Raw genomic sequence first — 23,502 nt, forward strand, 5'->3', positions numbered from 1 at the left:
AGAACAAGGACGAGCCATCTTTGCCTGGAGACAGCCTTCTAGAATCTTCAACCTTGAGTTGCCAAACTGTCAGTGGGCTGCCATAGACACGACTGGCACATGAAGGGTTACTATTTCCCAGTTTGCTGAGGACTGTCCTAATTTGGGGCTTCCCTGGGGGCTCAGACAGTAAACAATCTGCCTGCAACGCAGGAGACCTGTGTTCGATCCCTGGGCTGGGAAGATCCCCTGGAGAAGGGAATGGCTACCCACTCCAGTATTCTTGCCTGGAGAATTCCATGGGCCAAATCCTGGGAACCGTCTCAGTTCCGGACAGATCACAATGGTTGGTCACCCCAGGCATGGCCCTTCTATTCCCACCCCTGGTAAGGCCTGATCAAGAGAAGCTATCTCCATCAGAAGACTGGGCCTGTGGGGCCTGGAGGAGGGCAGGGTCATGGACAAGTGCAGGCCACCCAGCCAGATCCACTTCTGTCCAAATCTGCTTCCAACTCCTATCTTTGGAATCAAAGACTGCTCCCTCAAATCAGGTCACACTCCTCTCAGGGGCCCTTCCTGCTCTGGGAAGGGGATCCCTGATTCTCTTGTGGGCTGTTGAGCCTGGCTGGCCAGGCTGCGTGCCTGGGAACAAGCCTGGTAAAGCGAAATGTAGGATAGGCCCTGAGGCCAAGCTGTGAGCACAGTGCAACCTGGGCAAGTGCCTTTCCCTCCCTGGGTTCTGTTTCAAATGAAGAAGCTAGACTGGAGGTCTCTTTTTATTTTTCTTTTCTTTTTTTTTTTTTTTTGAAAAAGATTTATATTGAAATTGTGAAAGTAATGCAATCATTTTTGAAAAAAATCGAACAGAACAAAAATTTCAAAGTGAGAGGTTAAAGTCCTTTTCTCCTCCTTATCCCATGGGACAGCCATTAACAGTCTCTTTTTCTTCTCAGACATTTTCCCTGCATAGGCAAGCCTGTGAGTATATATAGCCTTTATTTAAAATGTAACACAAATGAGATATTTCGCTATATGCTATTCTGCAACTTGCTTTTTCTATTGAACAATATATCCTGGGCATCTTTCCTCACACACAAATCTCCTTTCTTGCTGGGCTGTAGAACGTTCTGCTGTCAGAATGCCCCATGGTTTGTTTAATCAGAACCGCTGGTTTCTAGGGCCTTCCTGGCTCCCAAGTTCACAGCCCAGGCAAGAGAAACAACCAGGGGGGCGGGATGGGGTTGGGGACGATCAGTAGAGTGTCAGTTCCAGAAAGCTTGCCATCTGTCACATCTCTTCACTGGGAGATGAAAATGATTCGGAGAGGGGTGAGGAGGAGACAGAACTCCTGGGTGCGAGAGTAAAGCGTGGGGGTGGAGAGCTCCTGAAAACAGAAAACAGCCCCTCCGACACGGAGTTGGGGCCACAGACACAAGGCTCTCGGCTAATGCAATGTGACAGAGCTGCAGGGCCCGATAAGTTTTTCCATTTCTTTGTCTTTCCTGAGAGAAGCTCATGATTATCACCTTCGAGGTCACTGGGAGCTGAGCTCAGAGGGACAGCACAGCTCCGCGCCTTCCAACTGGCTCCCATCAAGAAGTTAGAAGGGAGCCTGCAAATGCGTTTCCTGTTATCATCTCTCTAGCCCAGAAAGACTTTCCCTGAAGGGGCTGGGGGAGGGCAGGCGGGAGGCAGGCCCCTCGGTAGGACCTGGGCAGGAATATTAATGCCGGAACGACTCCCTAACCCAGCCGGGAGGCCGACGGCGGCCCAGTCCTGGGAGGGTCTGGTTGCTGCGCAGCCCACGGGAGGGACAGATCCGATGGCTCGCGGCAGGGGCACCCCGAGTCTAATGAAAAACCATCTCCTTGTTTTGGGCTGGACACGCTCAACACACTGCCCGGGCCTTGCTTGACCACCCAGGAGAGGATGGGCTCAGGGCACGAACACCCAGCCGGCCCTCCTAAGCGCCATCGGCGACATCGCTTTATTCCTGGCGGGTGCATCCGTCTCGCTGGGTCTAGATAGATAATACAATCTCTCTGCCCACACCCCATTTGCTAGGAGACAGCCTGGGCTTCTGAATTTTTTATGGCCTCACTTAGCTTGGAGGAAATCCAGAGGTCAAAGCCGGAGCAGACGCTCCAGTCACCTTGGCCGTCCGGGCGCGCAGCCTTCCCGAAACGGGCTCACCCACGGGGCCCTAAATTACGGCGATTACACTGCAATTCGCGGCGCGATATTACTTTGATACACTACTGCTGCAGCCGGCGCTGGGAGGCGTGCATTATTTACCAGGGAGGCTGCCCGCGCCGCGCACCAGAGCCGCCAGCGCTCCGCGGGGTCTTTCCCGTCCCCGCAGCCCCGCCCCCGCCCGCCCGGTGCGGGGTCCGGGGTGGGGAGCGGAGCGGAGCAGCCACCCTGGCTCCGCGTGACCCTTTCCTGACCGCATACAGGCCGGGAGAGGGACCAGCGGCAGCTGGCGATGAGGTTGGGGGCGGGTGGGTGGGAAGAAGTGCCGAGCCTGCGGCTTCTCGAGCTCCGAAAGAAACCTTTGGTCCCTCTTAGCCGTCCTAGGAGAGCCCTTCGCCCGAGCGTCCAGGGAACCCCCGCGGAGGACTCGTCTAGAGCGCGCAGCTGGCTCCCCGAGGCTGGCTAACTGCAGCCGCCCCATTAACCGTCCTCGGCCAGACTCAGCGATCCGGCTGTGCCCGCCAGTGTCGGGGACTCAAGGACAGCAGGCTTCGCCCCTTCCTAGGTCCCTGGAAGCTGAGTCGGCTGCAGCCCAGGCCGTTTTCATCTTCGCTGAGCGCCGCGGTTGGGGTGGGGAGGGACCGGGTTGGGCAGGCGGCCTCCTTCCGGCTCCCCCCATTATGGCTAGGCATCAGAATCTAGATTGCAGGTTTCTTCTGCTTGTATCCAAAGCGGTCCTTAAGGGAGATGGATTTCTGATTGAAATCCAGTCAATTGGCGCCGAGGCTGGCCGGGCGCAGCGTGGGCGCTCTTCTGGGGAAATTGCCCTGGGTCGGGGGTGTGCTTGTTGGCGGGGAGGAGACAGGAGCCGGGAGCCCTGCTCACAGCCCTGCTCACAGCCCTGCTCTGGAGCCTGTGAACAAGCTCCGGTTGGTTGGTATCTGGGCAAGTCCCCTACAGAGAATCTGCGCTGCCTTTCCAGCTCCTTGGGATTGATGGAGCCGGAAGTCTTCCGTGGGAACCCCCAGAGGTCAGTGCATCCGGTCTCTGGCACCCAGTGTTTGGTTAATGAACCCGTGGAGGGGACCAGAGTCGGTGAGCTGGAGGTGTCTGTTCTGTGGGGTGAAGGAGGATAGTCTGCAGTGTGTCCTGGTGGTTGATCTGTCCAGCTGTGGATCAGTGTTAACATCCTAGTTCCTGCTGTCTAGGATATAGGAGAGTTAATTGTTACCTGTAGGACATGCCCGGTTTAGCAGGTACCTGGTGGAGGATGGGGAGCTGCCCCTTGCCCTGTAAAGCGTGCCCGGGGTCCTTGTTATCTGCTTCCCCTCCTGGATGGTGACCCCCACCTCCACCCTGGCCTTCCTTTCCCATCAGGGAGCCCTGGGACGGCGTCTCTGACCCCCCACATCTCTCCCCAGCATCCAGAAAGTCCTTAATGTCCATGCTTTAGACTCTAGGTTAAACCTCTTCCTCTTACAGAGCCTGACTTAAAATGCAGATTCTCGTGGGTGGGGGAATATACTTTGAATCTCCACTGCCTTCCAGTGGAGGAGCTCACCAGCCCTTCAGGAGCAGCTGGAGGAACTGGGTGTGGCGGGGCTCCTGGGAGGAAGCCGGCAGGCTCGGGCAGGTGAAGGGCGACAGGTGCCCGTACTCCACAGTTGCTTGGGAGAGACCGTGGCTATGGGAGGAAATGTGAAGAGTAGCAGTAGAGTATAGTACTACTCTGCCGGAGTAGATCCCAGAAATGTCAGGAGCTCATTCTGCCTGTTCTTTCCGGGCCAGCAGAGAACGTATAATACATACTGTCTCTGTCCACTTTGGGACCTGTCTGAGATGAACGTATTTTTAAAAGGAATCCCAGCTACTGCAGGAGCAGGTGGTGCTGTGGGCGCAGCCAAGAGCAGGAGAAAGGGCACTGGCTTTCAAGCTCTAGGGCTTTGCCGGGGCCCTGCCCCTCACTAGCTTTGTGACTGTGGGCAAGTCACTCCCTGCCCTGACGCTGGTTCCCTGGTGAAGAGTGATTGGGTCCCGGGCAGCGCTGGGTGAGTCGAGGCCTCGGTGCCCCCTGCAGGTGAGGACAGAACACTACCCTGGTTAGCAAGGAAGACTTATTTTTCTACTTATTTATCTGTTCAGCCGGTCTGTGCCGGGCAGTCTTGGAAGCCTACGACAGCCACCACCGTGTTCATCCTTCTCTGTTGCATTTGATTGCCTGATTAATTTATTGAGTGGCTTTTTTGGTTGGAGCTGGTCCTCCAGCTTCGCTGGTGGCTCAGACTGTGAAGTGTCCACCTGCAATGCAGGAGACCTGGGTTTGATCCCTGGGTTGGGAAGATCCCCTGGAGAAGGCAATGGAAACCCACTCCAGTATTCTTGCTTGGAAAATCCCATGGATGGAGGAACCTGGTGGGCTACAGTCCATGGGGTCGCAAAGAATCAGACACGACTGAGCAACTTGACTTCACTTCACTTCCCTGTGTCCTCCTACTCATTTGCCTCTGGCTCCTCCCTGAACTTATCAGGAGGAGCCCTGCTGTGGGGTTGGGGGTGGTGGGACTAGAACCTCCACCGTCACTGACTGCCTCTTGGGCTTGGAAAGAATCGTAAAGGCCCCCTGGCCCAGCAGCCACCTGGTGCTCCTGGCCCCTCCTCAGAAGCTTCGCCTCTTGTAGTAGGAGGCTCACTTTTTCTCACTGATTCACTCTTAGAAAGGTCATCCTTTTTTGGAACCAAAGTCCAGTCCCCTGGGTCACGTCCCCGTAATTCTAGCTCTTCTTCTTGGGAATAGCACACAGGAGTGGATTCTACAGGATTCACAGGACAGCCCCTCTGATAGTTCAGGGCGGCTATCTTGTCCACACCACACCCTGTATTCTCAGGGTTAAACCCGCCTGGCCTCCTCACACTGCCACTTCCAAGTCCCTTCACAATCTTAGCTCTGACTAGAGTTGATGACACTTCCAGCCTGGTGGCAGGGCCCCTGGTCTTCAGGGAGCTTCCAGTCTGGGGGATAGTCTTCCTACAACCCCAACAGTGAATAACAAATTTGCACAGATATTTGGGACTATTGGATTTCCAACAGGTGTGGCTGTTCATCTAGAAACTTCCTCAGAGGTGAATGGGTTTAGTCATTGGCCAGGGAGAAGAATTTTCTAATTCTCTCTAAAAAACTGTTCTGCCTTTCTCCAAGTGCTCCCACTGTCCCCTGGGAGGGATAAAGGAACTGGGGGAGAGAATGCTCTTCAATTCTTCCCTCCCTCATACAGCCATCATGGGGGAATGGGGACCCCACTGGCTTTGGTGCCACAAGGATCTGGGGTCAGTGGGCCTGGGACCTTGGAGAAACCTCCTCAGCATCTGAGATGCCAGTGTTCCACTCTTTCTCCTGATTCCTAGAAGATGTTCCTGGAGGGGCCGGTCGGCCCCAGCATGGAGTGGGCCCTCCATGTCGGCTCCTCCTCCACCCACTTGCAGCTCTTAATTTATTATTAACTCTGGAACTGACTTTGAAATTATGGGGGACCATGTTTCTTTCCTTGGCATCTCTTATAGTCCCCGAGGGGAGGCGAGCTGAGAGCACCAGATACACAAATATGCTGTGAAAACCCTGTGGATTTGTGGTTCTAGCAAGGGGAAGGAAATTAGCTGTAATAAGCCGCTGCCGCCTCACTCGAAAGCCGCCACCGCAGACCCTCAGAGGGGCTCCTGGCCCCCTTCCTCTGTTCCCTTCACTTCCCAGCCGCCTATCTGGAGACCTCCGTCTTCAGGTTCCCCCTGCAGGACAGCAGGCTCTCTCCAACCCAGTCCCGTGACATCACTGATGAGGATTATCAATATCCCCGGGGCCTGTGGGGAGAAGGAGGCGAGGCCACGGGCACACAAAGAAAACGGTCCCTGGCCTCTCCCTGAGCGATTAGCTTGAATGGTGGTAGGAGAAGCAGGTGGAAGTCAATTTTCATTCTCCTAGAATTACTGGAAGGTAGAGGGTTATTTGGAAGTTTCTGAGAAGTGAAAGGGATTCATTGGCCCCCAAATAAAAGGATCAGTAGGCGTCTGGCCTTTCCTTTTTCCTCTCCCGAGTAGAACCAAAGGCTAAAACCCATAAGTGACTACCCCGCAGTGGCAGCTTCACTTAGGCAGAAAATAGACCCCAACTGTGGCTGGAATGATGGAGGGAGCTGGTTCTAGCCCTTGGCTGGCTAACCAGCTGGCCCACCGTGATCTGGGCTCTGCCTTCCTCTCTGGCTTGTGGTGCAAAGAACAGGACTCAGTCATGTGGCAGATGTTATGGAAATGTTCATGGCACTGAGCAGGTTAGGTTCGCCTGCTAATTTGCTGTGTGACCTCTGACGAGTCACCTGATCTCTCTGGGCTTCTCTTTTTTCATATATAAAAGAAGAACATTGGTAAGATGAGCGTGGCATTCCTGGGATACAGAAGTAATCACGGTGGATCACACTGAGACTCAAACATACTTTGTGCTGGGCCTACCAGCCAGAGTGCTGTCTGCTGAAGCTTCACACTGATCCTGTAAAAGGAGAATTTTACATCCAATGGGACAGTCATGATTTTTCACTACTAACTGCTATCTTTGTGATTTGAAACCTTGTCAATAAAATTTGATTCCTATCAATATTGTTGTATCTTTTTACTTCAACATTTACTAAGATTTTTTTCCCCCCCTCTTGGAGATACAGCCAGATGTAATGGTGAAGAGTATAGCTCAGGACACTGACTACTTACTTGACTATGAATCTTGGCTCTGTCACTTACCAGCTATGTGACTTTCAGCATATTCCTAACCACTCTGTGCTTCAGTTTCCTCATCTGTAAAGAGGAGAACACAATATATTGTAAGTGTGTGACCTGAAGGGCCTAGAACAGTGTCTGGAGCCTAATAAAGGCATATTCAATAAGTATTGGGGATTATAATTGCAATGCAGAATGCCTTTAAACACGTCTCAGGAATGGTGTGCTCTTTGTTTTCACCATGCTGGGTTCTGAATCTTTGCTACAGTGATCCCTTAGAAACACAACTTCTAAAATCCCTAGAAGAATGGATCTTTAAGGTATGCTTCCAGCTAGAGTGTTGGGGGGCGGGGGGGGGGGGGGTGTTCCCGGTTAATAGAATATTCTGGTTAACTGAGAGGAGCTATTCCTTTTAGTTTCATTCCCTTTGTAGTTGAAAAATTTACGTGAAATGCACAAACCTCTTTCCTTTTTTAGTCAGCAGGGTAATTAATAATCCGTTCTGTGGAGGCCTCGAGGTGTTATTGAAAAGAGTCCTGGCTAGGCTGGGGGAAGGCTGGCAAGTCTGTTCTGCCTTCACCCCTGGTTTCTGCATCTGTAAAACTGGGGGGCAGGGGATGAGGCCTGGAGGCTTTCCCTTCTCACAAGGAGGTATCAAGCGGGATGGGGTACCCAGAGAACTTTGTAAACTCTAAAGCTCTGGGTACCCAAAAGTGTGCCTCATTTTCTCCAGGCAGACTCTGCTCCCTGGGAACCCATTTCTAAGACAAGAAGTCACCCCTTGGAAGGCCTCTGCAGTGGAGGCCCAGAAGATGGCCTAAGGGTGCTGGGCCGGGGACTTCACCCCAAGAAACAGGATGTTGTTTTGCTCCTTTATTTTTTGTCTTGCTCCTTTTTGGTGTTCTTTTCCGATCTTGCTTTGTGCTCGGTCCCTTCAGTCGTGTCTCTTTGTGACCCTATGAACTGTAGCCCACCAGGCTCCTCTGTCCATGGGATTCTCCAGACAAGAGTACTGGAGTGGGTTGCCATTCCCTCCTCCAAGGGATCTTCCCAACCCAGGGATCAAACCTGTGTCTCCTGTGCCTCCTACCTTGAAGGAGGGTTCTTTATCACCGAGCCACTGGGGAAGCCCAATCTTGCTTTATCCTAAGTTAAAATAAAAATTCAGTTAATGAACAATCTCGTGAACAGAGACTTTACAGGTTGGATGTATGTGTTAAAACATGAAATGCATGTATGTGGCATTCCCTCCGGGCCCAACCTTGACCAAGGTTTCCAGGGTTCATCCTTACGTCTGGCCAACATTACATGCTTTACTGATGTAGTTGTTCATTCATTGGGCAAGAATTTATGGAGAACCAGTCGATGATGTTCTAGGTGCTGGGGAGATAGCCATGAATAAGACTGACAAGGTCTGTGCCCTTGTGGACCAAACACCCAGATGAGGAGAGACTGATAATACACAGAGAGATATTAGAAGGGGGAGTTTAGGTTGTGAAGAGTGCTGTGAGGTAGGTAAGTCATGCGGATGTGATGGGGAGTGACTTGGGGGCTAGGTCACTTCCTCAGGTCAGGACAGATTCTGAATGGGCAAGTTATGTAACAGAGATTGTCCTAAATTCTTTCTCTTTAATAGAAACACATGACCATGCATAAGAACGAGGGTGCTTAACAATGGCTAAGCTCTTGCTGGTACCACACCTCTTCTGAATGAGCTGCAAGAATCATCTAATCCTTCCAACAACCCCTTGAGGAGGGTATTGTTATTCTCTCTTTATGGATGAGGCAATTGAGGCACAGAGAGGTTAAGTAACTTTCCCAATGTCACACAGCTAAGAATGAGTGAAACCAGCATTTGAGAGTCCTAATGGATTTATGAATATTGTTGCTCTTGGGGGGGCTACAGTATAAGCATTTGAACTGTCACTGGAATAGTTACACTCCATTAAGTATTCTTCATTCAATTTGACCCATTTTCGAAATGCATTTGGTAATTTGTAGGTTTTATTTCATTTTAGTGAAGAGGGCTTCTCTTGGGAATTAATTGGAAGGCTGGTGGTTCAGAGAGGTTTGTAGTTTCTAGAGTGGCAGAGAAATCATGAAGCTGTGGTGTAGGAAAGCTTCAAAGGCTGCGGAGACCATCTGGCCCAGGTCACTTATCATGTAGACCAAGAAAGCGAGTCTGGGGAGATTATGACACATACACATCACACACCGCACATACACAACACACACACCCCCGCACACTTCGGGTCCTCCCTCCAGCCTCCCACACAATCTGAGGAGCATGTCAGATTCTATTAAGAGTAACCGAGTGCAGTGTTCAAACACAGTTTCAGTCTATTTATCCAGGGAAACACGGCTTTGGAGGCAGCAAACATGCCCATTTGTTACTATTTGCAAAGATGGTGTACACCAAATATGGGCTTTCTGTAAACAAATTAAAAAGTAATAAAGTGGCCCCATCTGCATACTAGAGCGCCGTGCTTCCATTTTAATGAAGCTTGCTCTCGCAAAGCCATTTTGATGGCTTGTCAAACAAGCTGAAGCCCTCGGCTGAACATGGGGTTGTGCTCTCCTTCTTTCCGTCCTTCCTCCCTCCAGTGTGTCTGCGGCGCCTGGGATGGGGCGGCAGAGAAGCTGAGCTGGGGTCCTGGGCTGTCTGCTATGCTCAGGAGACCGGCCAGGTGCCAACAATACTGTTCAATAGCAAGGTCCGAGGTCACAAGACAGTCCACACAAGCCACACGAACAGTAACAATAGTAATCATATTTCATCAGCGTTTGCCAAATGTCAGGGGGCTGGAGATCTTCTGTCTTCACCTCCTAATCCACCCTCTGCCCTGTGCCCTGGAGCCTCCCTCTGCGGACTGCATCACAGGGCTCCTTGAGAAGTGAACTCTGGTTGGCATTGCCCAATGCGAGGCACCACCAGGAGATGGGGAAGGGAGTGGGGTTGAGGTAGGTATTTCGGGGTGCAGGGGCTGCCTCCTCAGTACCCGTGGCCACTGTCTCAGCCCCTCTCCTATAGCATAGTTCTCCCTCTGGGCTCTGGCTTCCTCTCTGTGCCCCTCGAGGCCTATGGGTGCTAACAGTGTCCCAGTGTTGCTAGCTCTGGGGTTCTCTACACTCCCTTTTTACTGCCTTCCTCAACTCTACCCACCTCTCTGCAAACACCCACTTTGGTAAACTCCCCTCAGTGGTTTGAATAAACCATCTGTTTCCTGCCAAGACCCAGATGAACACAAACTGCCTAAATTAAGCCTTTACAGATACACACTCCATCCTCCTCAGAACAGCTCTGTGAGGTAGAGGCTGTGATTAGTCCCATTCACAGATGAGGAAACTGTGGTTCAACTTGCCCAAGGCCAAAAAAAGCTGGCAGAATTTGAATTCAAACTACCCATTAACAGAGATAAACTCTTAATCATCACCTCACCTGCTGCAGAGGAAGACTGACTCCAGTCCTGTGTACCTTTGGGCACCTCCAGGAAGGGGACTGGCCCACCTGTCATGAAATCTTTTATTTATAAACATTTCTGGAGCACCTGAGCCCTGAGCACTGAAGAATTGACGCTTTCAAACTGTGGTGTTGGAGAAGACTCTTGAGACTCTCTTGGACTGTAAGGAGATCAAACCAGTCCATCCTAAAGGAAATCAACCCAGAATATCCACTGGAAGGACTGATGCTGAAGTTGAAGCTCCAATACTTTGGCCACCTGATGTGAAGAGCCGACTCAGTGGAAAAGACCCTGATGCTGGGAAAGACTGAGGGCAGAAGAAGGGGATGACAGAGGATGAGATGGTTGGATGGCATCATTGACTCAATGGACACGAGTTTAAGCAAACTCTGGGAGATGATGAAGGACAGGAAAGCCTGGTGTGTTGCAGTCCATGGGGTCGCAAAGAGTCAGACATGACTTAGCGACTGAACAACATGAAGCACCTGCTATGTGCCAGGCCCAGCGCTGGGCACTGGGATTTAGTGCCCAGCTCATCTTTTCTATGGAGGAGACCACAGCCTGCTCCCTTGGTTCTCAACCACGGCAGCATGTCAGCACCACCTGGGGAATTAAATGGAATCAATACCCTGCCGCCCTACCCACAGCCAATTAAGTCAGAATTCCTTGGTGGTGGAGCCCAGGCATTAGTGTTTTAGAAAACTCACTAGTGAGTCTACTAGTGGACCAGACCCAAGGGCACACTTGAGTGCCACAGGGGGTCAGAGCAGGTTGAGAGAATTTGCAGCTGAGCTGGTTGGGAATGTGGAGAATTTGGAAAGATGGAAGCTGGTAGATGTGAACCTTCTAGGCTGGGGAATAACTGGCTGGCGTATTGGTGATTATTCATTCAATAAGCACTAGTTGAAACTCAATTTCAAGTGATCAGTGTAGTTCATATGCAGAGATGGACCTTACAGCTCCCACAGCTTGGGGGCTTCCCTCTGGGGTTTGGGATAAGGCTGGGCAGTGGGGAGCCATCCACGCTCCTCCGTGCTCTTGAAGCCAGAGATAGGCCTGTGAAAGCTGCTGCCTGAGCTGGGGCCAGACCTGGAAAGAGGCTGTGGCCTGGACAGAACCTCTTTCAGCCTCCACCACCCAAACACCGACTCTGGATCTCAACGGGTCTTTCCACTGCTTGCCAGGACTTTAATTCTCTATCTTGCTGTACACCCACCCAGACAGGATGAAGGGAAGTTTTGAAATGAAACAGCTAGCATTCCCTCCCTAGAGCAGCCACGAGGCCTAAGTCTTGTTCCAGGAGAGAAGTGAGGTGACACCCAGGAAGGAGACTGAGAGGGGAGACACAGCCCTGCCTCAGGGAGCCCCAGTCTGAGGGGAGACACAGCCCTGCCTCAGGGAGCCCCAGTCTGAGGGGAGATGCAACCCTGCCGTCAGGGAGCCCCAGTCTGAGGGGAGACACAGCCCCGCCCTCAGGGAGCCCCAGTCTGAGGGGAGACACAGCCCCACCTCAGGGAGCCCTGGTCTGAGGGAAGACACAGCCCCGTCCTCAGGGAGCCCCAGTCTGAGGGGAGACACAGCCCCACCTCAGGGAGCCCTGGTCTGAGGGAAGACACAGCCCCGTCCTCAGGGAGCCCCAGTCTGAGGGGAGACACAGCCCTGTCCCCCGGGAGCCCCAGTCTGAGCGGAGACACAGCCCTGTCCCCCAGGAGCCCTAGTCTGAGGGGAGAGAAGAGTCACCATTTCTTCAGAGCCGGAAGTCTGAGTGGGGAAATACCTATAAGGAGTGAGACTCACCCCCATGTATGGTTAGGACCAGATGCTCTCTGATCAGGAGCCCTGCTGGGATCCTCCTGAAGTGAACAGAGACTTCTGGTTTCCACTCAACACTCCACTGTCCCCAGCAGCAGTGACCACCCCATCCTGATGAAGGCTAGGCCAACCCGTCCAGGAGGCAGAGACCCTAAAGGAACAGTGGTGGCCTGAGGCCAGCCTCAGGAGGGAAAGACGCCCAACAGCAGGTGACGTCTCTCTGTGCCTGTTTCTCTCTCAGGAGGGCAGCAGAATGGGAAGAAGGTGAAGAGTGAAGGAGGATAATGTGGGAGCCGGGATTCCCAGGTGACTCAGAGGTAAAGAATCTGCCTGCCAATACAGGAGCCTTAGGAGACATGAGTTTGATCCCTGGGTGGGGGAGATCCCCTGAGGGAGGAAATGGCAACCCACTCCAGGATTCTTGCCTGGAGAATTCCCATGGACAGAGGAGCCTGGCAGGCGACAGTCCATGGGGTCGCAGAGAGTTGGACGTGACTGAGCGACCGAGCACAAACGAAGGTGGGGTCTAGCTGGGCAGCCTCAGCCCAGACTTCCTCTTCCAGAAAGCTCCCTGTCCCCCAAGACTTCTGCTGCTGCTCCTTCCAGACACCCTCTGCCCCTCCCCTTCACCACCATGTAGTCCTTCTGCCTCATTTTTGATATCTACACCGCCCGCCCCCCACCCCATCAAGAGCCCACAATGACACCACAAGGACCAGCAGCTCATAATGACAACTGACATTTACCATTTGCCTGGGACTGTTTGAAATCACTGTCTCTATTATTATTTAAAGCTCACAACAGCATTAGAAGCTGGTTTCTGTTATTATCTCTGGTTTATAGATGAGGAAGCAGACGCACAGAGAGGGTAAGCCCTTTGTCCAAGGCTGCGTAGCCTGTAAGCACTCGAGGTGGGACCCTGGCAGCCTCTGCTCTTGCTGGCTCACCCTTCTGCCTCCTGGTAAAGTGTGTGGGTTAACGAGGGGTAGATGTGAGACAAAAGCTTTGGTAGATGGAGTTAAAGGAAGCAGGCCTCCATTTGTAGCAACTTGGATGGACCTAGAGAGTGGCATATTGAATGAAGCAAGTCAGACAGAGAAGGAGAAATACAGCATCCTTTATATGTGAAATCTAAAAAACAAACAAACATGATACAAATGAACCTACAAAACAGAAAGAGACTCACACACTTAGAAAACGTGCTGGGGTTGCTGGGGGTGGGGTGGGGGGAAGGGATAGTTAGGGACTTTGGGAAGGTCATGTACACATCGCTGTATTTAAAATGGATAACCAACAAGGACCTATTGTGTAGCACATGGAACTCTGCCCAGTGTTATGCATCGACCTGGATGGGAGCAGGGTTTGGGGGAGAATGAATGCATGTGTATGTATGGCTGAGTCCCTTCGCTGTTCGCCTGAAACCACCACACCATTGTTATTTGGCTCTACCCCAATACAAAATGTTTTTGGTGTTGAAAAAAATAAAAATGTAAGAATAAAGATAAAAAAAATAAAAGGAAGCAGGCCTCTCCTCTGTGCCCCTTTGGCTGGCTGTTGCTGGGAAGGATTGATTTTAAGCTGGAACTCATTCAGATTCTATTTTCCCTCCTCCCTCTGAGAGGCTGAGGTTTGGGGCTTGAGGCCCCGCTGGCCTGATATAGATGAGGAGAGGGGAGGGTCATAAATTAACTGCCCTCCGAGACTGGCAGGTCCACCCAGCCCTGCACAGATGGCAGCCCAGGGCAGATGCAAGAAACTCTACAAGGAGCCCCGGATTGGCGGTATCTGGGGCCAGGGTCGGCTTCCTTTCTGCTCTCCTGCTGGAGAGGAAGGTGAGTCAAGGCTGGGCTTCCAGGTGGCCCAGACTGGGCCGGGGGGAGAGGATCAGGCAGCCTCTAGGCTGTGTACGCTGCCCTTGCCAGAGGAGTCACCCATGGTTAAGTCTGTAGGAGTTTAAATTGCCACCGACTCAGGCCCTCCCTGGGGCTGGGATGTGTGCCTTAGCTCATTTAGTCCTCACATCAGCCCTGTGTAGTGGGGATCGCTGTTATCCCAGTTTCTCTATAGGTTCAGAGAGGCTGAGTCACATGCCCAATGTCACACAGCCTCTGCAAACTGCAGAACCAGTGTCCTTGACCACCAGGTATGTATCTTGCGGCCTAGTTGAGCCAGCCCACACAGCTGCGCCTGAGACTCAGTTTCTTCTCTGCTCTCCAGCCCCCAGGGGAAACAGAGCCCTACCTGGAACTCCAGCCTCTGAGCCTGGGATCCTGACCCTTTTCATCCAGCTGGGCTCCTTGCTCCCCTTCTTGGTCCCCCAAAGGATCCACTGCAGGGATTAAATGATGCTTGCGCCTAAACCTCCAGATGCCTGAGACAGAACTCAGCATGGTGGTTCAGAGCATGGATCCTGGACCATTTCAGCGCTGCTGCATGGTCCTGGACACGTTATCTAGCTTTGCTGGGTCTCAGTTGCCACACTTGCCAAGTAGGGGTGAAAATCTCTGGTTGGGTGGCCTAGGAATCTGAATGTTTAACTCTCCAGGTGGATCTGATATCCAGTAAAACCTGATGCCTCTGCAGGGAGAGGGGAAGGCTGGGCGCATAAATTGTTTGGGTGGATCTCAGTCACAGCAGATCAGATCTGTTAACCCTGTGATTCTCTGACCTCTCACCCTTTCACCCTGAAATCCTGCTGAGGACAGCTCTAGTGACCCTGCCTCTCCTCACGGCAGTGCCAGTCTTTGAGTTATACTTCCCATAATCACCCAAGTCCTCCTGCATGACAAGGAGCCTCAGGGATCTCCATCGCAACGCTGAGTCTCTCTCCTTAGAAAGCAAATTAAACGGTTCCCTCTGACAGGGCTTTAGGGGAGTCAGTGGGCATGTGTGAGAGTGTGTGTGTGCTCCTACGTGTCTGTGTGTGTATCACTCGGTGTGTGTGTGTGTGTGTGTCTGTGTGTCTACACATGTCTCTGGATACATGTATACACACGCTCTCAGAAGCAGCATCTTTCTGGTTGTGAAAGGCCTTGGGCTGGTGTTTTCTGTCTGAGTGGTGGCAGCTGCCCTTCAGAGCTCAGATCAGCTCAGTTTCCCGGCACCTCACTCCCCAGGGGCCCGAAGACTCGGCTTCTGGCCTCTGTGCCCTCTGGAGCTGATACTGCTGTTCTTTAACTATTTCTTGCCTGAAGTCTAGGGTAGCATCTTCCATTATTAACTGCCTAACAGGCCAGCACAGAGCCACAGGCTGAGGCAGCAGAACTGAGAGACTCTGGAGGTCACCCAGGCTGAGTCCTTGGGAGAGAAGTGTAAGGGCCATAAAGTCCAGTTTGAGATCTGTCCACTGACTGTGTGGCTGGCTAATAGCTCTGAGCTTCAGGGTCATCACCTTTACAATGGGGACAATAATAACTATGTTATGAGGTTGTTAGGAGCATGTAAAAGGTCAACAACCCAAGGTCTAGTTGGAGAGACAGATTCATGATCAGATTATAATATGGTAAGAGCCAAACTGGAGGCTCAGATGGTAAAGAATCTGCCTACAATGCGGGAGACCTGAGTTTGATCCCTGGGTTGGGAAGATCCCCTGGAGAAGGGAATGGCTATCCACTCCAGTGTTCTTCTTTCCAGTCTGGAAAATTCCATGGACATAGGAGCCTGACGGGTTACAGGTCCGTGGGGTCGCAAAGAGTTGGACAGGACAGAGCGACTAACACACATTTTTTTTTTAAGAGCCATACTGGCCTTAATAATAATAATAATAGCAGCATTTAATGAGGTCTTACTCAGTGTCACAGGCTGGGCTAAGTAAACATTTTACAAGCCTCATTTAATCCTCACACCAATCCCATGAGGTGGTTTCTGTCATTATACCCATTTCACAGATGAAGACACTGAAGCCCAGAGAGGTGAAGTAACTTGTCCAAGCTCACACAACCAGCAAGAGGGAGAACTGGGATTTGAACCCAGGCAGTCAACTCTTGCATAAGGAAGGACAGAGGAAGGTAGAACAGTTCTGCCTAGATAAGTGAGGATGGATGACAGCAAAGGTCAGGAAGCTCATTCTGGTCTCTGCGATTGTGATGAGGGGTAGACATGTCCCCAAAAGGACCAGGATGAAGAGCAAAGGCCCTGCTGAATCCGAATCATCTTCCCACCTGGGGCCAAATTTGGTGGAGGGTCGCAGCCCCGAGGCCTGGTGAGGTGGACTGTCTTCTGTCATCAGGGTGGGTGTTCCAGCCCCAAGTATCCCTCTTTGCTGAGGGTAATAAACCTGCCTCCTTATCTGCTTCAAAGAGATCCTTTTGTTACTCCTCGGTTCTCCCGTCACCATAGTGCCAATAAGCTGCATCTTTATGGCCGACAATAGTCACATTGAGCTGGTTAGGGATGCTCCCTTGCCTGATGTTTGCCCAGCATGTAAGAGGAGGCCTGGGTCCCATTCCCACTCCTCCACTGCAGAGCTGAGAGCTTCTTTCTTTTTTAATAGTTCTGCTCCAGGAGCTGAGTCCCCTAATCTCTTTTCCAATCTTTGGTTACAACACTTTATTAATCTATAGCCATATGGTGTGTACAAGGTCTCCAGACCCCTGTGAGTCTTGACTGTGATGACGAACTCCTGGAAGTACCAACTAGACTGGAGGTGGAAGTGAAGCACTGATGCTTATCGCGTGCCTGGCCCACTACATGCTGGCCACTGGGATACACAATGGACATCGAATCTTTCCAAGTGACATCCCTAAGAGGTGCATGACCTTGAGCAAGTTCCTTGATCCCCATGGGCCTTAGTTGTCTCACCTATAAATTGGGGACAATAATAGGACTCTATGAAGACCTGCAACACCTTCTAGCCACTGCTGAGTCACTTCAGTCGTGTCCAACTCTTTGCAACCCTATGGACTGTAGCCCACCAGGCTCCTCTGTCCATGAGATTCCCCAGGCAAGAATACTGGAGTGGGTTGCCATTTCCTTCCCCAGAGGATCTACCCAACCCAGGGATTGAATGCACTTCCCACATCTCTTACTCTTTTGCATTGGCAGGTGGCTTCTTTACAACTAGTACCACTTGGGAAGCCCAACATCTTCTAGAACTAAAACCAAAAAAAGATGTCCTTTTCATCAAAGGAGATTGGAATGCAAAAGTAGGAAGTCAAGAGATACTCAGAATAATAGGCAAGTTTGGCCTTGGAGTGCAAAATGAAACAGGTCAAAGGCTAACAGAGTTTTGTCAAGAAAACACTTAAATACCCTTTTCCAACAACCCAAGAGATAACTTTGCACATGGACATCACCAGATGGTTAATACCAAAATCAAATTGATTATGTTCTTTTTAACTGAAGATGGAGAAGCTCTGTACAGTTAGTAAAAACAAGACCTGGAGCTGACTCTGGCTCAGATCATGAGCCCCTTATTGCAAAATTCAGACTTAAATTAAGAAAGAGGGAATACCACTAGGCCATTCAGGTATGACCTAAATCAAATCCCTTATGATTATACAGTGGAGGTGATGAATAGATTCAAGGGATTAAATCTGGTAGACAGAAAGCATGAACTACGGACAGAGATTTGTAATGTTGTACAGGTGGCAGTGACCAAAACCATCTCAAAGAAAAAGAAATGCAAGAAGGCAAAGTGGCTGTCTAAGGAGGCTTTACAAATAGCTGAGGACAAAAGAAAAGTGAAGGGCAAAGGGAGAAAAGGAAAGATATACTCAATTGAATACAGAGTTCCAGAGAATAGTGAGGAGAGATAAGGAGGACTTCTAAAATGAACAATGGAAAGAAATAGAGGAAAACAACAGAATGGGAGAGTAGATCTCTTCAAGAAAATTGGAGATATCAAGGGAATATTTCATGCAAGGATGGGCACAATAAGGGACAGAAACAGTAAAGACCTAACAGAAGCAGAAGAGATTAAGAAGTGGCAAGAATACACAGAAGAACTACACAAAAAAGATCTTAATGACCCAGATAACCCTGATGGTGTGGTCACTCACCTGGAGCCGGGTATCCTGGAGTGTGAAGTCAAGTGAGTCTTGGGAAGCATTACTATGAACAAAGCTAGTGGAGGTGATGGAATTCCAGCTGAGCTATTTAAAATCCTAAAAGATGATGCTGTTAAAGCGTTGCACTCAATATGTCAGCAAATTTGGAAAATCCAGCAATGGCCACAGAACTGGAAAAGGTCAGTTTTCATTCCAATCCCAAAGAAGGGAAATGCCAAAGAATGTTCAAACTACTATACAGTTGAGCTCATTTCACATGTTAGCAAGGTTATGCTCAAAATCCTTCAAGCTAGGCTTCCACAGTACATGAATTGAGATGTACAAGCTGGGTTTAGAAAAGACAGAGATCAAATTGCCAACATTCACTGGATCAAAGAGAAAGCAAGGGCATTCCAGAAAAGCATCTACTTCTGCTTCAAATGAAGCTATTAGCTTCATTGCTAAAGTCTTTGACTATGTGGATGACGACAAACTGGAAAATACCACACCACCTTACCTATCGCCTGAGAAGCTTGTATGAGGGTCAAGAAGCAACAGTTAGAACCAGAGAAGGAACAACTGATTCGTTCAAAATTGGGAAAGAAATATGACAAGTCTGTATATTGTCACCCTCCTTATTTAAATTATACGCAGAGTACATTATCTGAAATGCCAGGCTGGATGAAGCACAAGCTGGAATTAAGATTGCCAGGAGAAATATCAACAACCTCAGATATGCAGATGATACTAGTCTAAGGGCAGAAAGTGGAAAGGAATTACAGAGCCCCTTAATGAGGGTAAAAGAGGAGAGTGAAAACGTTGGCTTGAAACTCAGTATTTAAAAAACTGAGATCATGGCATCCAGTCCCATAACTTCATGGCAAATAGATGGGGAAAAGTGGAAACAGTGACAGATTTTATTTTCTTAGGCTTCAAAATCACTGCGGACGGTGACTGCAGCCATGAAATTAAAAGATGCTTGCTTCTTGGAAGGAAAGCTATGACAAACCTAGGCAGCGTATTAAAAAGCAGAGACATCACTTTGCCAACAAGGTCTGCATAGTCTAAGCTATTGTTTTTTCAGCAGTCCCGTATGGATGTGAGAATTGGACCATAAAGAAGGCTGAGCACTGAAGAATTAATGCTTTCAAATTGTGGTGCTGGAGAAGACTCTTGAGAATCCCTTGAACAGCAAGGAGATCAAAACAGTCAACCTGAAAAGAAATCAACCCTGAATATTCATTGGAAGAACTGATGCTGAAGCTCCAATATTTTGGCCACTGATTTGAAGAGCTGACTCATTGGAAAAGATTCTGATGCTGGGAAAGATTGAAGGCAAGAGGAGAAAGGGGCAGCAGAGGATGGTTAGCTAGCATCACCAACTCAATGGACATGAATTTGAGCAAACTCCAGGAGATAGTGGAGGATGGAGGAGGCTGGGATCACAAAGAGCCAAACATGACTTAGAGACTGAACGACGACAACAATAGGACTCACTTCCCAAGACTGATGTCAGGAACAAATGAGTTTGTCCAAGAAAAGCAACTTAGAATACATAAGGTCTCCACACAGCAAGCCCTATGGGGGGACAGTGTTGGTGAAGGTGATAGTACTTGAGGCTCCCAGGTCACACAGCCAGGATTTATGTCCAGGCCCCTCAGTGTCAATCCCCTTCAGTATTTTGGCATCTAATCCAACACTTTCCTTCTACAGGGAAGAAAAAATGGGGCCTGCAGAGGTCCAGCGACTTCCCCAAGAACACACAGCAGCAGGCCAGGATACATGTGAGGAAGCACCCTGCGTGGGTGACAGACAGCTTGGTTTGGTTCCCAGCACTGATACAGCTCACAGGGAACGCCCCTTCTTTGGGTCTCAGTTTTCTCATCTGTAAAATGGGTTCGGGATTTAGATGGACCTGATGGGCTCTAAGGCAACTTCTAGTTCTATGTTTGGATGGTAGAGGCTGGATAAATCATAGAGATTGTGTGTGTATGTGATGATTCTCCCAGTGGATGCCTAGTAAGTTTTTGCACTGAATCTGGGGACCCTCTTGCCCCCCTGCTCAGCCCCTTCTCCCACCAGTTAGGCAAATACTTGTAGAATTGGGCTGGAAACACAGGCCCTGGGGCCCCTGGCCCTGCCCCAGTCTGGGCAGGAGGGAGCAGATTGTGGGCCGCTCTCCAGAAGGCTGACAGACATCTTCCTGGGGACCAACATCTCAAACTCCAGCTGACCCCCTTGCCAGGGAGGGAGGCAACCCCACTTGGGCCTGTTGGCTGTGTGCTATAGCGAGGCCCGCAGATACAGCTGCCCAGCACCCCGCAGACAGGCCAGGGCCGACTGCAGCCTGCCCATGGAACAGCCCAGAGAAGATGAGACGCTGGGCATACCAGGAACACGGTCTGCGGATAGTGGTGCCCCAGGTGCTCAGGGGAGCATTCTGCCACCTAAACCATGGAGATTTTCTTAATATCTTATTTTTTAATATCTTCTTATTATTTGTTTATTTTTGGCTGCATTGGGTCTTCATTGCTGTGCGTGGGCTTTTTTTAGTTGTGGCGAGTGGGAGCTATTCTCTAGTTGCAACGCTCTGGCTTCTCGTTGCTGTAACTTCTCTTGTTGCAGAGCCCAGGCTGTAGGGTATGTGGGCTCAGTAGTTGCCGCTCGCTGGCTCAGTAAGTGTGGAGCAGGGGCTTAGTTGCCCCGTGGCATGTGGAAACTTCCCGGATCAGGAATCGAACCCGTGTCCCCTGCGTTGGCAGGCAGATTCGTAACCACTGGACCACCAGAGAAGTCCCAATCATGGAGATTTTTAATGGTAGAAGGGACCCTAGACCTAACCTTCAGAGCATCCCTGTGCTGTAGACATCATAAGCCCCATGTTATAGGTGAGGAACATGAGGCCCAACACCTCACAGCAGGACTGAACCTGGATGTGGAGTGCAGTTTGCCCAAACTGGCAAAACAGTTTCTCCTGATTCGCTGTTCTGTGCTCTTGGCACAAAACTCTGTCCTAGCCATGGAGGTACTGTCTTGGGGGGGCTCCCTTCGACCCTGCCTTTTGAGATGGGGTAGAAAGACAGAGAAGAGGGCTACATCCCCACCTCCACACTCTCTTTCCACCAGACAACGGCCCCTGCCCCAGTCTCTCGAGGGGTCCTACGTTCTGATGGCTGGAAAGGATCAAAACAGTGAGTTAAAAGCAAAAACCCACGGCATTTTCTCCACAATTCCCTCTGCTCTTGAGGAAGGAGGCATGAGTGTTCGCGGAGCTTTCAAGTTATCTGGAACAGAAGCGGGACCCTTTCATGGTTCTTCCTCTGTGTTGGAGGCCCTCAGTGCAAAGTGCTATTATTAGCATTGCCTTCACTATCTGCCAAACAGGCTTCCCCGCCAAGAAGTAATTAAATGCGTTATTTAGTGCAAAATAACAGCATATATCTGCATCTGCAGCCTCAGACACTGTCACATTCATTTTTCCAATTTTTACAGTTGGGGAGTCTTGGGGCTACATCACGTCCAAGTGAGGTGATTAGCCCTGGGGGAGTGGGAGGCAGGATGGAAGGCAGAGGGCAGGCCCTGGTGACATCCTGGTAGTTGGATGAGATGGTTTGTTTGTGGGTTTCAAGGCTGGAAATGGGGCTCACCAAGAGCTGACTCATTGGAAAAGACTCTGATGCTGGGAAAGACTGAGGGCAGGAGAAGGGGACGATAGAGAATGAAATGGCTGGATGGCATCACCAACTCAACGGACATGGGTCTGAGCAAACTCCGGGAGATAATGGAGGACAGGGGAGCCTGGGGTCACAAAGAGTTGGACGCAACTTAGGGACTGAAAAACAACAACGGGGGCCACAGGAGAGCTGGAAGGACTGAAGTGCTTGGATTTGAGCCTGGCAGGGCTGGGCCATCCCCCTTGGTGACAAAGTGGGGAACAGGATTAGAGGGTGTGGCCATTCATTTCCCAGGTCATCTGGACCCTCCAGAAACCCTGGCCCTGGCCTCCGGAGGCTCTGCCTCCTGTTACAGGAGAGATCCTCAACAAGAAGCTTCCTCTCTGACTCTACAGGAGCCAGAAATTGGGCTTTTCTAAGCCTCCGTATCGAATCTGTTTCCTAGCCCTGCTGGCTTGATTTACTAAATTGTCTCAAATCCATCTGCCTCTCTGGCCAGCTATCGGGGCCATAGTGCAGATCCCATTGGAGCTGAGAGCATGGCAAGCTGGGGTCCGAAGCTGACTTGCCCACCACCAGCTCAGTGACCTTGGACTAGGGTCACCAGATTTAGCGAATCCCAAATACAAGGTGCCTATTTGAATTTAATATGCAACTTTCGGGACATATTTATACTTTTATACATTTCTTGTTTATCTGAAATTCAAATTTAACTGCTCATTCTGTATTTTCTCTGGCGTCTCTACCTTGGACAAGCTCCTTAACTTCTCGGTTCCTTTCTCTGTAATGCGGGGATAATAATAGTACCTACTGCAGGGGTGGTTCTGAGGGTTAAATGAGTTAAAAATGTAAAATACTTAGAACAGGATGATAATAACCATCCACACTCAATTAGTGTATTAGGAAGTGCTTTTTACCTTAAGCACTGCCTTGCAAACTCAATTGATGTGTTATTTTTGCCGTACCTCCCCTCTCCCTGAAGTTCACCAGAGCCAGCAAAGCAGTGAAGTTGGATAGGGGCTGGAGATCAAAACTAAGAGGAGGGGGTGGGCCGCAGGAGGGGGTGGGAGGCAGTAACAGGTGACAGGTGGTATCCACAGAGTTCCGTCCTGGGCCCGGGAGCAGGCAATGAGCGAGTGTAGAGTAGTTAACCTCACCCAGAGGGAAGGCAGGAGGGGGGTTAGGAGTCTGGGAGGGGCCTGCCGGCCTGCAGAGACTCAGAAAGATATACAAGTGCCAAGGACTGATTGTGCGGCAGCTGGGAGGAAGGCAAGAAGGGCTGGCCACCTAGTAGCCTGGTTTCAAGGCTCCCAGGGGGGTAGTCATTCACTCACTCGGCAAACATCTACCAGGCAACAATTAGGCACCACATGCTATTTCAAGTTCTCTCCCCAGCTTCCGGTGCCAATGCCTGAGATGCCATTACAACCTCTCTCTGTGGGTACCAGCAAAAGGCAATGGCAACCCACTCCAGTACTCTTGCCTGGAAAATCCCATGGACGAAGGAGCCTGGTAGGGTGCAGTCCGTGGGGTCGCTAAGACGACTGAGCGACTTCACTTTCACTTTTCCTTTCATGCATTGGAGAAGGAAATGGCAACCTACTCCAGTGTTCTTGCCTGGAGAATCCCAGGGACGGGGGA

Source organism: Cervus elaphus, chromosome 7 (genome assembly GCF_910594005.1).
Source record: "Cervus elaphus chromosome 7, mCerEla1.1, whole genome shotgun sequence".
Lineage (NCBI taxonomy): Eukaryota > Metazoa > Chordata > Mammalia > Artiodactyla > Cervidae > Cervus > Cervus elaphus.